Source organism: Sinocyclocheilus grahami, unplaced genomic scaffold, assembly GCF_001515645.1.
Source record: "Sinocyclocheilus grahami isolate Dianchi unplaced genomic scaffold, SAMN03320097.WGS_v1.1 scaffold5145.1, whole genome shotgun sequence".
NCBI lineage: Eukaryota > Metazoa > Chordata > Actinopteri > Cypriniformes > Cyprinidae > Sinocyclocheilus > Sinocyclocheilus grahami.
Window position 1 is genome coordinate 7,232 of NW_015509911.1, and position 6,370 is coordinate 13,601.

General features: G+C 36.4%; 1 pseudogene; it reads right to left on the reverse strand.

The window, feature by feature from the left end:
* The window catches only part of LOC107577110 (glutamate receptor ionotropic, kainate 4 pseudogene), a 5,665-nt pseudogene extending 4,495 nt beyond the window's left edge, over positions 1-1,170 (reverse strand).
* Between the last annotated feature and the right edge of the window lie 5,200 nt (positions 1,171-6,370).

Sequence of the window (6,370 nt, forward strand, 5' to 3'; positions counted from 1 at the left end):
GGGCTCAAGTTCATAGTCTTCCTCTCATAAGATTGTGTGATGCTGAATTTTCATGAACTGCAATGTTTTTGGTTTCATGTCAATGTTTTATGATACATGATATACAGTATTATATTTGTTTTAACTGTATAAATTTGCAATTTAAATAACATTCATGAAAAATGTAATGAAATTAAAAAAAATTAATCATTATTCAGCAAAAAATAATGGAATAAATAAAATAAGTTGTTGGAAAGTATGTATAAGGTGTCAATTATACTGTAAGTATTGTGTTAAAGCTTATAATAGCACCAATTGAATCAACACAAACAACATTTCTGAGGAAAAATATGAACTATAAGTAAACTTACACTTATTCTAAGTTAGATCCACTATTGTATGCTGTTGACGTATGGCAACATATCATAAAGTACCTTAAAATAATATTTTTTTCCAATTTTTTTTTTACAGCACTTCAAGTTAAGCCATTCTTAGAAAAGAAAAAGAGTCAAATATTTTTTTCTATAAGTCTATCATAATGCAGGGTAGAGGGTTAAAATAGTCCATGTGACATCAGTGGTTCAACCATAATGTTATGAGGCTACAAGAATACTTTTTGTGTTGTGGTACTCTTGTGAACGTGCAGCGGAGACTGGCATGGAAGAGAAGAAATTGTTGAATAAAGTTGTGTTTTTTTTTCTTTGTTCACAAAAAGTATTCTCGTAGCTTCATAAAATTAAGGTTGAACCACTGATGTCACACTAACTATTTTAATGATGTCCTTACTACCTTTCTGGGCCTTGAACGCTTCAGTTGAGTTGCTGTCTATGGTGAGTCAGAAAGCTCTCTGATTTCATAAAAAATATTTAAATTTGTGTTCCGAAGATGAACGAAGGTCTTACAGGTTTGGAACAACATGAGGGTGAGTAATTAATGACAGAATTTTAATTTTTGGATGAACTAAGCCTTTAACATTGATTTAATCATGCATATTCAAAACATCTTTAACTAAGAGTTTCTCAGCCTTACTGGTGTTCCTGCAAAAGGAGCATGATCACAGTTCTCCTGCCAGGATCGATTGAGGCTGAGGACGAAGTCCTGAAAGAAAGGATGTGTCCTGTTGAAGACTGAAAACCCGACAATGTTGACTCGTTGATCAGCTAAATCGTCCAATCGTAGCAGAGAGAATTCCTGCAAGGGAAGAGAAAACATTCAAGTTAACTCACCAATATGAGTGCTTCTTATCGAGTTGCTAAGCTCAGGTCTCTTGTCGAATCTAAACAACCTAATGATGCCCATAGGAAGTAAAACAATATCGTCAGGCTCATTAACAAGCACTGAGGTAATTCTGCCAATTCCTGGGCCAAGTAATTCAATTCAGCAAACGTTAATGCTTAGGAGAGCAAATTCCAGCAGCTATTGTGCTTCAGATCCCAGGAGGGGCACTTTTGAGATTGTGCGAAAGCGGGTAAAAAAAGGTCCGCAGTGTTGTCAGTCTGCGTCCCGGCACGTGCAGTACTTCAGCTGAAGGTTAATAGAGATGTCCCAGGCAGTTCCTGCTGGCACTATTACAGTCTATGACTCTGTCACCATCACTGGCTCAGGGGACACCGAAGATGTGATGAGGAAGAGAAGTTATAGTGCTGGACCCATGACACAGATAATATGAGACGAGATGAGGAGAGAAGAGCAAAGAGACAAGAAGAAAAGAGAAGAGACAAGAAAAGACATGATGAGAAGAGACAGGATGGACTGAGACCTTTTCTCAGAGAAGAGGAAACTGGATGAGAAATAATGAAATAAAATGAGATGATACTACAAAAGAAGAGACAGGATAAACTGAGAGTAGATGACAGTGAAGAAGAGGAGACTAGATGATAAATAATGAGATAAAATGAGACAACACTAAATCAGAAAAGATGAGACTACGTAAGAAGAGAAAGATGAACTGAGACCAGATGACAATGAAGAAGAGAGAAGAATATATGGGAAGAGATGAGATGTGATGATACTAGATGAGACATGACAGAATGAATGGAGACTTGAGGACACAGAATAGAAGACTAAATGAGAACAGATGAGATAAGACTAGATGAGATGAGACAAGACGAGACAGAATGAACTGAGACTAGATAGAGAACAGAAGACTAAATGAGAAAATATGAGATGAGACTAGATGAGAAGAGAATGGATGAACTGAGACTAGATGACAAAGAAGAAGAGAGGAGACTAGATGGGAAGATCTGATATTAAATGAGAAGAGACTAGATGAGACGAGACATAATAAACTGAGACAGAAAAACTAGGACTAAATGAGAGGTCCAAGACATTATAAAAAAACATGAAGTGAGACTAGACAACAAAGAAAAGAGGAGAATATAAGGGAAAAGATGAGATGAGACGAGACTAGATGACAGAGAAGAAGATAAATTATGAGATGAAATGATATGAGACTGCATGAGAAGAGAACGAATGAACAGACTATGACAGAGGAGAAGAGACTAGATAAGATGAGACAGTATCAACAGAAACTAGATGACAGTAATGAGAAAAGATGAGATGAGACTAAATGAGAAAAGAAGAGACAGGATAAACTGAGAGTAGATGACAGTGAAGAAGAGGAGACTAGATGATAAATAATGAGATAAAATGAGACAACACTAAATCAGAAAAGATGAGACTACGTAAGAAGAGAAAGATGAACTGAGACCAGATGACAATGAAGAAGAGAGAAGAATATATGGGAAGAGATGAGATGTGATGATACTAGATGAGACATGACAGAATGAATGGAGACTTGAGGACACAGAATAGAAGACTAAATGAGAACAGATGAGATAAGACTAGATGAGATGAGACAAGACGAGACAGAATGAACTGAGACTAGATAGAGAACAGAAGACTAAATGAGAAAATATGAGATGAGACTAGATGAGAAGAGAATGGATGAACTGAGACTAGATGACAAAGAAGAAGAGAGGAGACTAGATGGGAAGATCTGATATTAAATGAGAAGAGACTAGATGAGACGAGACATAATAAACTGAGACAGAAAAACTAGGACTAAATGAGAGGTCCAAGACATTATAAAAAAACATGAAGTGAGACTAGACAACAAAGAAAAGAGGAGAATATAAGGGAAAAGATGAGATGAGACGAGACTAGATGACAGAGAAGAAGAGAAATTATGAGATGAAATGATATGAGACTGCATGAGAAGAGAACGAATGAACAGACTATGACAGAGGAGAAGAGACTAGATAAGATGAGACAGTATCAACAGAAACTAGATGACAGTAATGAGAAAAGATGAGATGAGACTAAATGAGAAGAGACAGAATATACAGACTAGACGTCAGAGAAGACTAGATGAGAAGATGAAAATAGATGACACTAGATGAGAAAAGACAAGAAGAGTGGCTAGAACACAAAGAAAAGGAAATGAGATGAGATGAGAGACAAGAAGAGAAGATGTGACAGAACGAGATGAGAGACACCATAAGAATCGAGAGTTGAGACAAGAACAGACATGATGAGGTTTACCATAAAGAGAAGTGAAAAAGACTTGTCTCACAATAGGACTTTATGAGAACACAGAGGATTACCTGAGACTAGAAGACAAAGAAGAGAATGAGATGAGGTGCGACTAAATGAGAATAAAAAATGAATTGAGGTTGAAAAAGAACAGTAAATAGTAAAAGAACAGGAAGCATGTTGAAGCTGTGTGTGCAGGAGGGGTCAGGGAAGGCGAGCAAATGATCCAAACACACACAATAGCAAATCCCAGCCTTACACGAGGAAGCATGCAGTAAGATTGAAGCACCTCAGATCAAAGACAACACAATCTTGCCCTCTCATTACAAACACAAAGCCAGATGAGGACAGCCACCCGGGCCATGGATAGCGCACACCGCGTAGGATTAAAGCCTCTGCCGAGAGGACAGGAAGAAAAGGAGGGGAGCGCAGTGTCATGGGAGTGCAGAGACAAAAATGCACTGCAGAGCTTCAGGAGACAGTTTGTTTCAGAGGAAACCCGAGGGAGAGAGACCGCTGAATCTTCTTGTAGATAACAGAAGCTCCTCTTTTCTTATTTTAGAGGTGGAGCGGCCTCTCTGATTCACTAAAGAATGGCCATGTCAGCTTTTGATTTGAATAAAGGCTGTCTCCTGATCTGATAACAACACAATGCTGTGAAACAACGTTGAAATATGCTCAGATGATTCTGGCGAGAGACACAAGGCTGATTCCATTCTATAACAACAAAATCATGCTGCAAAATATGTAAATATAGCACCTCCAGCACTAAAACCTTTTATTTAAAACTCTCACACTCATTGTGAAGCGTCAAACTTTAAACTTAATTAAAAAGAGTGAATAATAAAACACTTTTCATTAGCAAGCAATTTTTGAGACATTAGATGCCGCAAGCTACAATCTGTTGCTGGCATAAACCAAAAAACATCAGAGTGATGCTGTTGACAAATAATAATGCTGCTTATTGTATGGCTTTGCAAATGAACCTTTATTGTAAATGGACTCATATTGATTAGCATATAAGAGAGTGTGAACAGTTGACCCTTCCTCCATCTGCACTCCCTGGTGCAGTCTGACAAGCCCGACGGGAACGGACCTGTAATTACTCTCCGAGCGCATGTTAATACTTCATTAAAACAGAGACTGTGTAAATGAGCCAGTCATTAACTGTGGCGCACTTTGGGCCACTCATACACGACACAGAAGGTCACCGAATGTCCCGCAGCACGCGTGGAGTGTGTGCATGTGTGATTGAGCAGACACTTCAGCATTTACTAAAAATTAACTGCCCACTAATAGCACCTTTCATTTGCGCGTGCAGTTTTTTTTTTGCGCCTAATTCACAATAGTAATTATGCAAATTAGATAGTAGCACAAACACGTTATGAACACGTTGCAGTGTTGTTACAGATAACGAAAACTACTAAACATCGTTTTTATTATTTGAAATAAAGCTGAAATAAAGAAATATAAATATTTTATGAAAAACAAATGTTGCCTTGGCAAAAAACTGAAATAAATAAGTTTAAATATTAAAATCACTAAAACTGAAATAAATATAAATTAAAGCTAAACAGAAATAAAAATAAATTAAATGAAAATGACACAAGCACATAACAAAAGTTCTAAAATTTTAAATAAAATTTTAATAAAAACAAAAGTAATTCAAAATATTACATTAGTTTGCAGTCTGAATTGAATGTTCTGAGATAAAGACTGTTGAGGTCTTTCTATTTGGTTGTTCTGTCCTTGCTAATCGCATGCAAGAAGCAAACACACAGAGCAATCTGTGTAGTCCGATTCATTTAAGTCAGATTAATAATTTAACAAATAATTCAAAAAGAATCTTAAACGCAGGAGTTACTTGTTTGAATCTGTCTGATGAACTCTAAATGAACTGAATAAACTTGCTGAATTGACCTGTGGTTACTAAACCAAATGTCTGATTCAATACAAGTTAAAGCTAAACATAAATAAAATAAACAAATAAATAAAAATGACAAAAGCACAAAAGAAAAGTAGTAAAACGAAATGTTCTGAGATAAAGACTGTTGAGGGCTTTCTATTTGGTCGTTCTGTCTTCTCTAATCGCACGCAAAAAGCAAACACACAGAGCAATCTGTGCAGTCTGACTCAAGAACAAATGAGTAATTTGAGATTAAGAATTTAACAAGTAATTCATAAGACTCACATGCTCAGGAGTTACTTGTTTGAATCAGTCTGATGAACTCTAAATGAACTGAATAAACAATGAATTAATACAAGCGGTTACTGAATCAAACATCTGATTCACTAACTGAAATATAAGTCAATACATTCATTAGCGATGTCCCTCTCAAAATGAAGCAATTTTAATATGTCAGTGTCAATGTCAATGTCACTTTATTTATAAAGCACTATTTAAAACAACAGCTGTTGACCAATGTGCTGTACATAAACATTAAGCAATAGTTTCCAAAAAATAAAATAAAGAATAAAAGTGAATACATGCAAATTATAACATGACACTATGTCATTTGTTAAAAGCCATTTCAAACAAATAAAACTTCAGTTTTGATTAAAAATTTCCTACAGTTCTGGCAGTCCTAATACTAGCCGGCAGGCTATTCCACAGTTTTGGCGCAGCTACTGCAAATGCCCGGTCACCTCTGAGTTAAAATTTTGTTCTTGGAACCACTAATATTCCCTGATTTGATGATCTCAAGGACTTCCCTGGGTCATATTCCAACAAAAGATCAGTAAGGTAAGAAGGTGCCAAGCCGTTTAAAGCTTTATACACCATTAAAAGGACCTTAAAATCAATTCCGTAGCGAACCGGCAACCAATGTAATGCCATTAACGTCGGTGTGACGTGTTC